General features: G+C 46.5%; 1 protein-coding gene across 1 annotated transcript in view; it reads right to left on the bottom strand.

Annotated features, from left to right (window-relative positions):
• Positions 1–16,806, bottom strand: part of STK4 (serine/threonine kinase 4) — a 218,867-nt gene that overhangs the window by 150,157 nt on the left and 51,904 nt on the right. The gene's annotated exons all lie outside the window — the stretch shown is intronic.

A 16,806-nucleotide genomic window follows, 5' to 3' on the forward strand; every position in this document is an offset into this window, starting at 1 on the left:
CGAAAACAAAAAATAGTAAGCTGACGCTAATCTTTATGTAATAACATAGGCTGTACTAGAACACAATAAATGAGAAATTTGGAAAAGGCACAGATTTGTTTATCATGGAAAGGTTCTCCTACATAATCAAATAAGAATAACAGTCACTCTGTTTGAGGATATCGTATTTTATGCAAAGGGGACATTAAAATGTTCAGCAAATATTATTCTGGAATAAACCGCATTTTCTGTTCTGGTAATAGGTTATATAAATATCATGAAAGAAGCACAACTGGTGTTAACTGAAAGCAATTATTTAAAATGATGAAAAAGAAGATTACAAATTTCATAATTTTATCAGCAATTGTAGTTCTCTTTTTGCAGTGTTTGCTGCAATCTTGGATAGCATCACATACCGCCTCTGTGTGTGGGACGCAGTTTTGTAAGCATGAGAGAAGCCACTGTCCCGTTCACAGAGAACCCTTTCGGATGGTGTTCGATAAGATGCTATTGAGAAGAAGTATTTACAAAAAGGGGGGTGGTGATGAACAGAGTGTCTGAGTTAAACAGACCACTCTTACCCAGTCCAAAGATCAGGGCTTGATCCATCACCGTTATTTATCTCACTGCCCCATCCCAGCTCAGAACCTGGCTATATGCAAATCAGTCTGTCCCTGGCCCAGTGCATCATGGGAACAGGGCAGACTAAACTACCAAGCCAATTCTTCACCAGAATGGAGACAAGCTACCGGGGACCGGTTTCTGGCATTTCAGCCTTCTTCGGCCCGGCTTGCTTGAATCCTGATGGAGCAGTGAGAAAGGGACTCATGTCTGAGTATACCCTGCCACACCTATAGTGGCCAAAAACGATTTACAAAAAGGGGGGTGGTGATGAACAGAGTGTCTGAGTTAAACAGACCACTCTTACCCAGTCCAAAGATCAGGGCTTGATCCATCACCGTTATTTATCTCACTGCCCCATCCCAGCTCAGATCCTGGCTATATGCAAATCAGTCTGTCCCTGGCCCAGTGTATCATGGGAACAGGGCAGACTAAACTACCAAGCCAATTCTTGTTGTAAACATTTTTGTCCACCCTAAGCGTGGAAGGGTATTCTCAGATGTGAGACCCTTGCTCATTGCACCATCAGGATTCAAGCAAACCGGGCCGAAGACGGCTGTAATGCCAGAAACCGGTCCCCGGGAGCTTGTTTCCTTCCCAGTGTAAGAATTGGCTTTTGTAGTTTGGTTTGCCCTGTTCCCATCATGCACTGGGACAGGAACAGACTAATTTGCATACAGCCAGGTTCTGAAACTGGGATGGTGCAGGGAGCTAAAAAACGGTGTTGGATCTAGCCCTGATCTCTTGACTGGGTGAGAGCTTTCTGCTTAATTCAGAGACTCTGTCCCTCACCACCCCTTGTTGTAAATGTTTTTGTCCACCCTAAGCGTGGAAGGGTATTCTCAGATGTGAGACCCTTGCTCATTGCACCATCAGGATTCAAGCAAACCGGGCCGAAGACGGCTGTAATGCCAGAAACCGGTCCCTGGGAGCTTGTTTCCTTCCCAGTGTAAGAATTGGCTTTTGTAGTTTGGTTTGCCCTGTTCCCATCATGCACTGGGACAGTAACAGACTAATTTGCATACAGCCAGGTTCTGAAACTGGGATGGTGCAGTGAGCTAAAAAACGGTGTTGGATCTAGCCCTGATCTCTTGACTGGGTGAGAGCTTTCTGCTTAATTCAGAGACTCTGTCCCTCACCACCCCTTGTTGTAAATATTTTTGTCCACCCTAAGCGTGGAAGGGTATTCTCAGATGTGAGACCCTTGCTCATTGCACCATCAGGATTCAAGCAAAACGGGCCGAAGACGGCTGTAATGCCAGAAACCGGTCCCCGGGAGCTTGTTTCCTTCCCAGTGTAAGAATTGGCTTTTGTAGTTTGGTTTGCCCTGTTCCCATCATGCACTGGGACAGGAACAGACTATTTTGCATACAGCCAGGTTCTGAAACTGGGATGGTGCAGTGAGCTAAAAAACGGTGTTGGATCTAGCCCTGATCTCTTGACTTGGTGAGAGCTTTCTGCTTAATTCAGAGACTCTGTCCCTCACCACCCCTTGTTGTAAATATTTTTGTCCACCCTAATCGTGGAAGGGTATTCTCAGATGTGAGACCCTTGCTCATTGCACCATCAGGATTCAAGCAAACCGGGCCGAAGACGGCTGTAATGCCAGAAACCGGTCCCCGGGAGCTTGTTTCCTTCCCAGTGTAAGAATTGGCTTTTGTAGTTTGGTTTGCCCTGTTCCCATCATGCACTGGGACAGGAACAGACTAATTTGCATACAGCCAGGTTCTGAAACTGGGATGGTGCAGTGAGCTAAAAAACGGTGTTGGATCTAGCCCTGATCTCTTGACTGGGTGAGAGCTTTCTGCTTAATTCAGAGACTCTGTCCCTCACCACCCCTTGTTGTAAATATTTTTGTCCACCCTAAGCGTGGAAGGGTATTCTCAGATGTGAGACCCTTGCTCATTGCACCATCAGGATTCAAGCAAACCGGGCCGAAGACGGCTGTAATGCCAGAAACCGGTCCCCGGGAGCTTGTTTCCTTCCCAGTGTAAGAATTGGCTTTTGTAGTTTGGTTTGCCCTGTTCCCATCATGCACTGGGACAGGAACAGACTAATTTGCATACAGCCAGGTTCTGAAACTGGGATGGTGCAGTGAGCTAAAAAACGGTGTTGGATCTAGCCCTGATCTCTTGACTGGGTGAGAGCTTTCTGCTTAATTCAGAGACTCTGTCCCTCACCACCCCTTGTTGTAAATATTTTTGTCCACCCTAAGCGTGGAAGGGTATTCTCAGATGTGAGACCCTTGCTCATTGCACCATCAGGATTCAAGCAAACCGGGCCAAAGACGGCTGTAATGCCAGAAACCGGTCCCCGGGAGCTTGTTTCCTTCCCAGTGTAAGAATTGGCTTTTGTAGTTTGGTTTGCCCTGTTCCCATCATGCACTGGGACAGGAACAGACTAATTTGCATACAGCCAGGTTCTGAAACTGGGATGGTGCAGTGAGCTAAAAAACGGTGTTGGATCTAGCCCTGATCTCTTGACTGGGTGAGAGCTTTCTGCTTAATTCAGAGACTCTGTCCCTCACCACCCCTTGTTGTAAATATTTTTGTCCACCCTAAGCGTGGAAGGGTATTCTCAGATGTGAGACCCTTGCTCAATGCACCATCAGGATTCAAGCAAACCGGGCCGAAGACGGCTGTAATGCCAGAAACCGGTCCCCGGGAGCTTGTTTCCTTCCCAGTGTAAGAATTGGCTTTTGTAGTTTGGTTTGCCCTGTTCCCATCATGCACTGGGACAGGAACAGACTAATTTGCATACAGCCAGGTTCTGAAACTGGGATGGTGCAGTGAGCTAAAAAACGGTGTTGGATCTAGCCCTGATCTCTTGACTGGGTGAGAGCTTTCTGCTTAATTCAGAGACTCTGTCCCTCACCACCCCTTGTTGTAAATATTGAGAAGAAGTATGGCAGGTAGTTTCTTGAGGACTATTTTTACACCCATTACATGTGCATTCTACGAATTTTGCACAATTTGGAATATATAAGCCTGAAGAGACGGGTTTGGGGAAAAAATGACTTCCGGGAGACATGTTCTCCTCACACTAGTCCACTGCTTTCTTGTGAGACAATGGAACACAAAATATGATTTTGCTTTTTTTTCCCGCGCGAGATACCGGCAGGTGATTTCTTTTTTTTTTTTTTTAAATTAGATTAAAAACAATTCCACTTTCACGCACGTCATTTTGACCTGGCTGTACCAAAATCCATCGAAATCACAATAGTAGCAAGCCTCCACTCTGCTGTTGCGGTTTAAGAGAGCCAGGAAATACACTTTGTAGGAACTGAAAACCATAAGAACGTGTTGCCATACCAAAACCTTTATTAATAAATAAGTACACGTCCATACACACATAACATTGAAATAAAACCAATACTTCACTTGCAGGCCCTGAATCCTCAAACTTAACCAGTAAGAACAAACCAGAACCTCCAAACCACTGCCCTGCAATAGGGATGAGTGCTTGCTCCAAAGTGGTATACCATGCATGGAAAGAACATTTTCACATTAGTAGGCTGAATGCTTAAATGCGGATCCCACATAACTTCGGGAAAAGGTATAACCAGATTTAACTCGACAGGGGCTTGTATCTTTTTGTGGGTTTCCACCTTTCGCGTGTTAAGTTTCATGGCTGTGTCAAACTCAAAGTTGGGATAAATAAGAAAAAATAACTAGAGTCTCACAAACTGACACAGGAAACAAAGAGTTTACATGCAAAACTCATACGGTGTCAGGCTACAAAGTCACTGCCAGGCCTGTTGCTCTCAGAAAATCATTTCAGCTACTCTCAAGGGACAGACACGCCTCATTTTCCACCACAGAAAAAAAGCCTGACCTCCTTTTCTCAAACGCAGCTAAAGATAGTACTCCAACCATATATAGTCACACAAGCTAAACAAAAAACAACAACCATAAAGGGAGGGTTGGTCACACCTCCAAACAATCCACATCTCATGTCAGCCTCCAGGCACCATCACAATGTGTGGTCCTAATGCACAGCTTACACAAGTAACATTTACCATTTGTTATGGCGAATCGGCAGTGCCTGCTTTTTAGGGGCCACTTGAAAGTGGCTGAAGAGACAAAATGTAATGTTCTCCTTAGAGATAGCCAGGATAAGTCTTCTATGATGTAAACCTGAGGGTGATTTAGTGTCAACAACAGTTTTTATCCTGGTATCTCCAAATACTTACGAGTTGTCAGCATGGTATATGTGGAAGAAACATAATTTGGTTATGTGACTAGAGGGGGAAAGGGTTTAAAGGGAGGACAGGACTGAAAGGAAGCTGGATGAGCAAGGGTTCTCTGCATAGGACCAGACACACCCACAAAGGGAAGGTGTTGAGGAAAATGCCTGTAGCCTGCCTATTTTACACCTGGTCACTGGGATTTTACAACTTGGGATGCCAGTTAATTAGGATACAACTGGTGAGGAGAGGAAGTGGTGACCAGCTCAAGATGGCACGTTGGTGGCCATGGATCCCTGGAAGGGGAGGAGTAGGGAGCAGGAGCAAGGTAACATGCACAAACGATGATGACATCTCTGCTGGGTCAACATCATATCATGAGCTGAAACCAGACAGGGTTTTCACACCTTATCGGTCTTTAGGTGTATTCAACTCAACTTCAGGTCCCACAGCAGAGCCCATATATGCCACCTGGCATGTTCAACTAACAGAATGCAGGAAGTCATGAGGCCCAGCAGCCTCAGGGTCATCCTGACCGAAACTCTGGATAGAGGCTGAAAAATCTGAATCATAGCCGGAATATCCCGGACTTGCTGTTCGGGAGGATAAACCGGCAATTGTGTTGTGTCCAGAACCGCTCCGATGAGGAGCAGGTAACGCCGGTGGGCCGGGCCTATGAAAATAAGCTTCCTGCAAGCCCAACGCTACCATCCAGTCTCCAGGGTCGAGGGCAGACCAGACCTGAGCCAGGGTCAATATTTTGAACTTCTCCTTCCGGAGGAATCGGTTGACGTCCCTGAGATCCAAGATAGGACGCAGGCCCTTGTCCTTCTTGGGCACCAGAAAGAAGTGGGAAAAGCAACCACATCCTTCTTCTGGGGCAGGATTGCGCTCAATGAATCTCTTGGCCAACAGAGCCATAACTTCCTGTAGGAGAAGGACCAGATGATCCCCAGACATGCGATGGTACTGGGGTGGCATGGCTGGAGGGATAGTCTTGAAGGGGAAGGAGTAGCCCCTTGGGACTATCTGCAAAACCCACCTGTGCGACGTGATGGTGCGCCAGTGGGGGAGGTGATGGGGAAGCGTGCTGCTCACTGGCGTTTGATGGGCCTGAAAGGTCAGACTAGGAGGGTTTGGAGGCTGCTGCAGAGGGAGGGGTGGTGGACTGACCCGCCCGCTGGCCCCCAGAACCACATCGGTGGTTCCCACGTCCTCAGCGGTGCTGAGGTGGAACAGCTTGCGCTGGCCTGTGGCTCTGAAAGGGACGTGTTGGGGTACCCCTTCTGTGGCCACTAAAGGGGCGAAAAGGAGACCGTGCAGGAAAACTGGTGGAGAGGCCCAAGGACTTGGCCATAGCCCAAGTACTTGAAGCGCTCTAGTGCATTATCTGCTTTGTCGCCGAACAGGCGACGGCCATCAAGGGGCACGTCCATCAAGGTTTTCTGAACATTCCCAGAAAAGCCAGTCGTTCTCAACCAGGCGTGACGGTGAAGCGCCACTGACGTTGAAAGGGTCCTACCCAGTGAGTCTGTGGTGTCAAGTCCACAGCGGATGGAGAACTTTGCTGTATCTCTCCCCTCGGCAACAGCACGGCCTGGGCCTCCTCCGGGCACTGAGGCAGCACTTGCGCAACCGTATCCCACACGGAGTGGGAATAACGGCCCAAGAGGCATTCATTGTTCACCAACTGCAGCCCAAAGCTGGATGAAGAAAATACTTCTTACCAAACTCATCCAGCTTCTTAGATTCCCAGTCCGGTGGTGCGGTAGGGAATGTGCTTTTGGACGCGGAGGCTTGGACTACCAACCTCTCAGGGGAGGGGTGTTGGGAGAGGAAAGTGGGGTTACCTGGAGCCGGGCGGTGGCGTCGGGCAACCATCCTATCCACAGAAGTCTCTGTGGTGGGTCTGGACCAGGTGCCCAAAAGGATGTCCGTGAGGGCTTCATTAAACGGAAGCATGGTCTCCGAAGAGCTTGCTGCCGGCTGAAGCACCTCTGTCAGGAGGTTAGTCCTGACTGCCACAGTAGGTAGCTCGAGGTATAGGGCCTCGGCCGCCGTTTGGAACACCACTGTGTAAGACGCTCACTCCTACGTAGCCACGGTGGGAGGAGACAACATGCCAAGTTCTGGTGAGGTGTCCAGACCACTGGCATCCCCCAGTTCCTCTCTCCAGTCCGGATCGTATTCTAACTGGGCAGTGAGAGGGTCCTCAGAGCCCTTCCAGTCTTCCTCACCCTCTTCTGGCTGCCAAACTTGCTGAAACTGGGCAGGGTGCAATGCAGGCGCAAAAGTACCCATCAGCGCCGGATACGGCATCGGTCTGGCTCGTATCCACATCAAGGTGGAAGCCAGGACGACGCATGCTGGAGGTCCAGCCGGCGCCGGCTGCAGACATGGTGCAGGTGGAATTGGCGCCTGTGGAGGTGTTACGAGGTCGACTGGCGCCGATCCGGATCCAGGCCTAGATCCAAGGTGGCCCTGCAGAGCAGAGGCCGGAGCCGCCGTCGTCAAAGGCCTAGGGCCTTCAGCCGAGTCCGCAGGGCACGAAGGCGCACCGGCGGAGTCGGGCTGCCCAAAGATGGCATGCATAGCTCAGTAAGATTGACGAAGCTGGGCAGGGATCACTCCCGTTCCCGGAAAGGGAGGGAAGGCCGGAGTTGACCCTGAAGGCTCCGCACGCGGACCCGCAGGAGTGGCACCAACCACACCCTTTGTTACGTCGGCCGACGGGAAGTCAAAGAGCGACGATGCTTCTACGACTCCTTCTTGTCCTTCGACTTACCAGACCCCATGAGCGAATGCTTCGACGAGGAGGGATGATGGCTCCGCGATCGGCCCATGACCTCCCAAGCGACCGTGACCTCGAACAATGCTGAGCTGACTGCCGGGCCTCAAAGACCTTTCGGGACCGCTCCTGCAAAGACTTCGGGCCATGGTCTGGCAATCAGAGCACGACCTGGGGTCTTGGTCACGCTCCAGGCAGTAGAGGCACAGGGGGTGTGGATCTGTCACAGACATCAGTCAAGAACAGGAACCGTAGGTCTTGAAACCGGGCAACCCTCATGCACCAGGAGTCGATGAAAGACTTGAAAAGAAGTCAACAAAAAGTTGCAAAAAGTAAGTCAAAAATTGACTGGTGGTACCGCTCTTTCCGGATCTGTGCTTGCTGACGTGGAAAAAGAAATACCCGACGTCAGTGCTCGAGGGCAGCATCTAAGTATCGTCCGCGATGTCATTCCGGAGACCACAACACCGATGGCTGAGTCGACCGATGCCACGTACGGACGCGCAGGGTTACTGCTGACAAAAAAATTCCGGATCCAGTCTGACGCCTGGGGGATATTCTAAGGTAAGGAATCTATAACTAACTGGTTCTTTCAGTTAGGAGAAGTTAAGAATGCAGGAGCCATCTAGAATCAATGACATCTCAACCCTCATAAGAAGCGTTTGTTTTCATTACATCTAATAGGGTCTTCATCAGGACTGGGTATGGAACAACCTGTTTTGCGCAAGTATATAATGTCAGTCCTCTTCTGTAAAGGATTGATACATGATCATGGATAACTGAACCATACGTGTAACTCACCTGGAGATGAAGAAAGGCTTGTTAGACCTCTTTGAGAAACCAAAACGTATCCCTCACATATACCAGGTGATAGATTTCATTAGGTGTCAAAAAGTGATTGCTGGATATGCTTGCCTCCTATAAAGATACCCTGCAAGGATCACTCCTAATAAACATAATGAAGTGTGTTTTCCAAGAGGCTTGCCTCCTATAAAGATACCCTGCAAGGATCACTCCTAATAAACATAATGAAGTGTGTTTTCCAAGAGTGTCGCAACCAGAAAATGAGTATGATCAAAGGAAAAGGGGTGGAGGATTGCTACCAAAGTCACCCATATAAAATGCATGATGCACACGGATTCATATTCTACTTGTTGCATCCAAAGTGGAATTCACTAAGTAACTATTATAAGTAAGGAAGAATTATTGGCTAAGAAGCAAACTGCCACAATGAAGTGCGAGGTGAGGAAGGACTCTTTGTAACCTACCTTCTAATCGCTAGATCTGCTCCAGCTCAGTGGGAATCCATGTGTGCCGTGGGGCCTCATCAGTCAGACAGATAATGGAGTAGCGGCAGGCTGACGTGTGCATGTTACATGTGTTATCACTATTGTTGTCCCCAAATGGACATAAAGAACAGTTGAAATGGCTGCATGAAATGATCACTGTCATATGTTGCAAACGTCAGGTATTTCAAACATGAGTAAAATATATAGCAGCCCGAGATAACCTCTTGGGTTCTGTTTATTGTAAGAAAACTGAATTAAGTGCAAAAATAAGATATTTCTATTAGATACAAGCTCATGGGGACATCCTGTGAACAATGGCCTACAAAAAGGTCCATGCCAACAGCCATATGTATTCTGAATTAATTATTGTATACTGAATATATAAAAATCCATTACTCAATGACATCCTAGAATGACAAATACTGTGTTTCGTGCAAACATTTGTGGTTAAAAACACAAGTATAATCCATTTCAACCACTGTTAAAAAAACTCAACCTGCTTGATAGTTTCCTGAAATGCATTGAGTCCCTGGTAACTTTGTCAATCAAGTTGAACACCTTACATTCTCTCAAGTTCAATACACTAGAAGGACACCCACACCAACCCTAGAATACTTGGTGATTTTCTCAACCGTCAACAACTTTACTAAGATGAGTCATCCTGCTGAGAGTCTAAAGTGACCAACCAAAGGAGTCGCATGGGTTCTGAGTTGCATCCTAGTGCAGTGCTGTAGAATCCTAACATTGACCTTCTGATGAGTTTGGCAATATATGCTAGAGCGCAAGGGCATTTTATAACATAAATTACATCAGTGCTGTTACAGTTGGTGTGATTCCTAAGAATGTATTTCTTAGCATTGTGGAAAAATTCCTTTATATTTATAGTCAGATCACATTCCTTGTATTTCCCACATCTGCAATGCCCAAGTACAAGAGGCTAATTTCATTGGGGTAACAGAGTCAAAGAGTTCAGTGCTCTCAATAATAGGGCGCTCATAACATGGTCCATGACACTTTTGCCCTTTCTAAACGCAAAAAATGATTTACTATTGGTGTTCAATTCATCTGAGACCAGGTTCCAATGCTGGTTAATGATCCTCTTAATGTAATTACTACAGGTAAAGAAAGTGGTGACTCATATCACTCTTTTTTGGTGGTATCAGTTCTGTTCTTGGGCTCCAACTGAGTTTCTCTTGGACAGTACCAGACTCCCTTACAAGAACGTTTCCGAAGTCCCTTGGGGTACCCTCGCTCATGTAACCTTTGAATCAAGAGGTTTGATTCACTAAAGTAACCAACCTTTTGGGAGCAGCTCCTTATAAATCTGAGGAACTGTCCTAAAGGGAGGTTATCAAATACATTTCTAGGATGATGGCTAGAATTAATAGTGATGTCAAAAAGATTGATCTCTCGGGGAGGAGCCAAGATGGCGATCGGCATGGAAGTGTAGGCTCCCGGCTCCGTAAGCCTCCGAGCCCCGCAAGGAAATCCTGCACAAGATCCTGGTAGTGCATGGCAGCGGGGAGACGGTGAATGCGCGCAGATATCGCTTGCGCGATCCCGACGTCTCTACCGGCCTTACAGACGGAGATATCCGCGAAGTCGACTGGTGGCCTCAAACGACCCTGAGCCGAGACCTCGAATGCGAAACATGGCCGGGCGCCGACTCATCGGCGGCGGCCAGCTGGACCTGGGCGGAGTCGGCCCACCGGGAGGCAGCATCTCCAGAGGGGAATTTTCTGAAGGTGCCTTGGTTGTCACAAGATGCGGCTGGAGTGCATCCTCGACATGGAGGCTCGGTGGAACTACTGCTAATTGCGGAGTGCGGAAGGTGAGCCTGCCGGCTTTGTTTTTGATCCTGCCCGGTTTTCGCGGGCCGCTCCCGAATTTGTGACTAGTGCTGAGCTGGAGAGGGGATGGCCATTACCGGAGATTGCTTTTCAGGCATGTACTTTGAAAGCCCCCGGGATTCCAGATGTAGTCTGCCTGAGCCGGACTCGTCCCTGCCCTGCCTTCGTTCTCCCGACCAGTTGGAAACGCCTGATGGATGCCTGAATAAGAAGGAGTACGCTACCCTGCCTACTGAAGTGCTGTGTGGGGGCGAGTGAGACTCACCGAGTAGTCCTGTGATGTGGGAAATACAGCCTATGCTGTCTCGCAGTGATATTCTTGCTGCTCTGGGTGACTTACAGTCCGCTTGGAGGGATGGCTTTCGAGCGCTTGGTGGAAAGCTGGATGATATTGCGCTTACACTGGGGCGATTGAGTCCGGATGGCCCCCAGGTACGCGAGGAATTGCCCCCAACTATCTTTGAGGAGGGTACTGTGGTTATACATGGACGCGGAGGGGAATGGATGATCCCGGACAGTGTTGGTGCCTGTGGCAGAATGCCCGCTTGTTTCTTTTGTGCTGAAGGATGCCTTTCCCAGCATCGGATGGTGGCCTCGTCCACTGTAGCGCTGCTGATGACTCGGACACTGGTCCAGCTACTGTTGCCTCCTATGACTGCTTCTTCTTTCCTCGCTCCTGTACTTCAGCTATGGAATGCGTGTCCTGAATCGGAACTGGGAGTGATGGTCTTAAGTGAAGGGGACTCTGTCGGTGGTCGGCGACGTCCATTTTGTATTTGCAAGTTGCGCCTCTGCCGTGCGTGGACATTTTGTCTTCACAGGTCTGCTGAGACGGGATCTCCTCTGCGTGCATGCCACGGGGGACTTACAAGAACAGGCCAGGGCTAAGTGGTTCTCTTTAATACTTGATGTCTGTGTGGCTGGCGGGGAAGCGGGTTGGCGAGTTCTTAGGATATACCTAATAGCGCAATACGTGATGATTCACCCCCATTTTTATTGCATTAAGTGATTACTGCTGGTGACTGTTGCTTCTGGGGTGGAGATTACATTTGTGGAAGGGGAGACAGGGAGCCTGTTGGGATGGCCCTCCTCCGGTTTTATAAAACTTTTTTCTTTTTCTCCTTTCTGTATCTAAATTTCGGGCTCCTGTTTTTCGGGCGACAGGCACACTGCTGGGGGGGGGGGGGGGGGGGGGGTAAGGGGGGGTAGGCCGTAGCCTCTGCATGCGTGCTGGGTGGGGGGTTGGGGGGCGGGGTTTTTTGTTTTGTCCTTTCTTAGTTTCTATGGGCCTTGTTTTTTCTCTTCTCTTGGTTTTTTTCTCTTTTTTTATCCTTCTTTTGGGTCAGTATGGTGGCTAGGTGTAGCGTTGCTTATCGTTTCTGTTGTTAGTGTTACCGCTAACATTAGTTAGGATGTTCCACATTTATGGGGTGGGTAATGACCAGTATGTACTGTGACTATATGCTTCTTTATCCTGATAAGCGTACTTTTGTGCCGCTCTTCCGATTGTGACTCTTCGCTTCGTTGATAACCTGCTGTGTTCATTGCCCACTATGTGCTTTCGGCGGATTGAATGGCGTCTGATCCTTCTTATTTTATAATTTAAAAATTAACCTAATTTATCCTGTACTCGGCGGTCGCTTTTACCATATGTGATATTTCGAACATTTGCTGCTTTTCATCTTTGGGGGACTGCTGAGTTCTATGGTTGCTTTATGTGCTACAAACTGATTTCGAGGCCGGCCAGAATGGTTGTAGGCCCGTACCTGTATGCTGCTGTTGCACAATAAAGGTTTCCAAAAAAAAAAAAAAAAACTGATCTCAAGCCTATAGTGTGATAAAGTGAATTACATGTCTATTGACCTACCTTTCAGCCACCCAAAGAATTCCTCCATTTTTGTCTCTTCACCAGTCCAGATCATCAGAATATCGTCAGGATGCTTTCTAAAAAGGAATTATAGCCTGGACAGATGTGTGCATTCATAATGGTCTATGTAAATGTTTGCAGGTCTGGGGCAAAGCTGGCTCCCATTGCTACTCCCCTAGTTTAATAATAATATTAATCTCCCTGAAATACAAGCACATTCTTAGTTATGGCTCTCCTTAGTAGTTCTATAATGAATTCTGTTGAACCCATGGCTTCAGGAATATATCTATCTATCTTCGGTCTATCAATGGGTCTAGACTTCCGCCACATCCAGACACAATGGGGCGGCCAGAGGGTTTATTGAGCCTCTTGTGTATTTTGACGATGTTCTGTGTTTTAAAAAGGATTAGAATTGTGTTTTGAATCCCTGAGGCTTGCACAAAACTTAGTATTTGTCATTTTTTTATGATGTGATTGAATAATGGAATTTCATATGTTCAGTACACAATAATTAATTCAGAATGTATATGGTTGTTAGCATGGACCATGTTTATAGGCCATTGTTGACAGGATGACCACATGAGCTGGTATCAAATAGAAATTCCTCATATTTGCACTTAATCCAGTATTCTGATAATATATGGATCCGGAGAGGTTCTCCTCAGGCTACTGTACGTTTCACCCATGTGTGAAGTTCCTGAAGTTTACAGTATACGACAGTGATCATTTTATGCACCCATTTAAATTTTTTACAATGTCCATTTGGGGACTACAATGGGAATGATAACACATGTAACAAGAGTCTCTCATAAGGCCGTTAAATTTTGTCTAAAATGAGCTAATATGTAACCTAATTTCAGTAACATGTAGCTTGCACAATTTTGTTTTTCCCACTACATTGTTTACATTGTTTTCAATAGAGTGAGGATGAGAAACATCGTGGAATAAAGAACACTCACCTCTAAGCCACAATCTTGGTATTAGGTTTCTCCCCGCAGGAAGTGTGCAGCATACAGGAGCATGCTGCTTCTACATTAGCTATCTAACCGATGATGCTGCTCAGCACACATGGATTCCAACGGATCAGGGGCAGGTCTAGAGATTAAGAGGCAGGTCTTAGAAAACCAGTTTCATTATTTTATTAGTAGTCATCCTTGTAGGGGATCCTTATACTAGTCAATCGTATCCAGCTGTCACTTTTTGATCCTTGAAATCTATCACCAGGTACATTTGAGAGATATGTTTTGGTTTCTCAAAGAAGGTCTAACAAGTCTTTCTACAACTCCAGGCGAGTTACACCTATGGCTCACAGTTCTCCACAATCATGTATCAATTGTATACACATGAGGCCTGAAATTATATAGTTTTGCTTACAGGTTGTTCCATACTCCGTTCTGATGAAGACCCTATTAGATATAAGGAAAACAAACGCTTCTTATGAAGGGTGAAACATCGATGATTCTAGGGGTTTCCTGCATTTGTAACTTCTTCTTTTGGGCATCTATAGACATATGACCATTAGCTCATTAAAGAAAGAATGTGAGACGCAACGGCAGGCTTACTAAAAGAACCTGAATCTTGTAATTTTACGAATATGTATAGTCACTTTTTGGTGCACTGCAAAAGCACTTTTTCACCTAACACTTATAGCGCACCTTACTGATTGAATAAAAGATTTATTGTCATTCAATTACTATAGATATATGCCATTTATTTAATAATTGCTTTGTCTGGGCCTACATGTTTTCACGTTAATTTCCATGTTAAAGTTTACTTTATGAGCATATTTGCAAATAAAGATTTGGTCATTCGGCACAAATCTTTATCCAACAAGACCACTGTTCTATGATACACAGGTTCGGAGGAGTGGAGGGTTACCCCATTGACATACTGTCCCAAATGTATCCATGCAGGTACGGGAAGGAAAGGGGTCCATTTGTCCCCGACAGAGTAGGAGAATGAATATGTCCTTCTGAACTGTGTCATATTTATGTATGTGGTAGTTTACAGCGCCAACCTATCCAAAAGGAGGCGGAGATATGTACAGGGTTAATCTTCATATCCACCCTTTCAGAGGTCTGTCTATACCTCCCTCTTCTTCGCCTCAACCTTTCCACAGGAACACCCAATCTTCCATCAGCTCACCATGTGCCATCTTTTGCTGGCCCTCAGAAGACACCTACCTGACCCTGCACACCCCTAACCAACCATGAGATGTTTTAGCTGTCCCTCAAAGTCCACTGGCCAGTGCCTATAGACTCTTCGCTGGTCCTCTGAGACCTCCAAGCAGCTCTATCGAGTCCTTTGCTAATCCTGTCAGCAACAATATCCCTTGAAACCCATAATATCCCTTAATAAGCTTCAGGAGCCATTCACCCAAGCCTGAAGAGTACCTCCAATGACCCTCAGATATAAGTAATGTAACTCTGCTGGCCCGAGACAATCTCAGAATAGGGCTCTGAATAGTACGGATTGGGCTGAAACCCATGTGCAACAGAAGTTGCCAGTCTGGACAAAGGGCATTTGCAACAGAGGTATATGACCCCGTCAGAGAACACAGAGCCAGTTATGAGACCAGGTACTGCACCCAACCCCTTTAGTGATTAGAGAACCTGTTACATAAAAATGCAGTGTACAATAGGCGTTTAATATTGAATAGAAGGTGTATACCTGTGCTGAAAGCCAGACCCTTCAGCCAAATGCTGGATGCATGGGTGATTGACTATCTGCTGGGTTAGGTGCAGGGCTCAGCCACTGACCTACGCCCAGTAAATGCACTCAAACCACATAAAAGCCTAAATACACTGTGCATGGCTTCTGGCAATGAAAACTAGGTATATGGGGCAGCACCTGTGCAAAGCCCATCAGAAAACTAAACCCTGCTGAGAAGGATGGCCACAGGTCCAGGTCCAGTAACCAACCTCAAATGGGCTGTGGGGTGTGCCTATTTGGTGTGCTGGGAACAAGCATTGTTGCCAACTCCTACTGCACACAGCTGGCAACGCATAATGGAGGATGGATGCCCTGTTATGTGGGTACAGAGTATGACCATAGGCCAGGCCCTGTGGCCAATCCCTCCGGCACATATTCAAAGGCTGTGAGCATTGGGAGTCAGCAGCCTGGGCACAGTGCTTGGTCAAAGATGTGGGTAGACGGGCAACCCCTGCTGCAAACAGTCAAGAGCCGTGCACAGCTGTAATTAATTGCACAGGACATGAATGCAGTTTATCATAAAAAAAGAACAACAGAAACATTATTTCAAGGGCAGTTATGTATGTTTAAAAATATTTTTAGAAACGCACTGAAAAAAACAGGATCGAGGGAAGTTATTGTTAAGAAACTAAAAACAAAGTAAAAAGTGAACCTGACCAGTTATGGTTAGTTATTCCAACCATAACTCAAGCCTTAGCCAACGACATTCCTCTTGACGGATTTCTTAACTTCAACCATACTCCTTGGTACTAAATTATACTGACTGTTGGGTTATTTTGCCATTCTCAACAGTACAGTGTGCTCTTGAATATATTTTGTGCATGCTCAACATAGTGTGCATCAAACATTCCATTTGCTCATATAGTGATCTATGTGAAGAAGTGTAATTTAATATGTAATCAGTGATCTCATGTATTTCATTTACGATATCATCAGTCTTAAGACCCCTGACCTAAGATTAAGCAGCATATTTTGAAATGATTCCATTCTTCCACTAGAAGGCAGTGGAATTACTTTCCTGCTGCTCTGATATACCTTTTCCTGGGTCCAAAAATTTAATATTAGGCTGAATGAGTTACCAGCTGTAGTCTGCACATCTGAAAATGCAAGACCAGCACGGAGTGGATGCAGATGCTTATCACTTGCCTTGCAAAACACACACTACCCCTATAGCTTAAAACCGTGCATCTAATGATGACCACAATTGCTCTGCCATACTTTTTACCGAAATTAACTTTTGGAGTTAAGTATTATTTGAAATCAGAAACCAGGGATTCAGAGTACTAACTTAGCCTCCCTATTCAACACAACTCTTAATAAACTACTGATCGGCAATATTCACAAAAAAGCTGAAGATTTTGATTCAAATTAGGTTTCAAGCACATCCCACAACACTTTACATACTATTTCTCCCTCCTGTCGCCTGTTGTTGGTCGTCTGAAGAACCTCTGCCTCCATTCAGCAATGAAATAAGGAATCACTCCTCTTTCACTTGCTATCTTGTTGATGACCGT

The sequence above is a fragment of the Lissotriton vulgaris genome, chromosome 7 (genome assembly GCF_964263255.1).
Source record: "Lissotriton vulgaris chromosome 7, aLisVul1.2, whole genome shotgun sequence".
NCBI classification, from domain to species: domain Eukaryota; kingdom Metazoa; phylum Chordata; class Amphibia; order Caudata; family Salamandridae; genus Lissotriton; species Lissotriton vulgaris.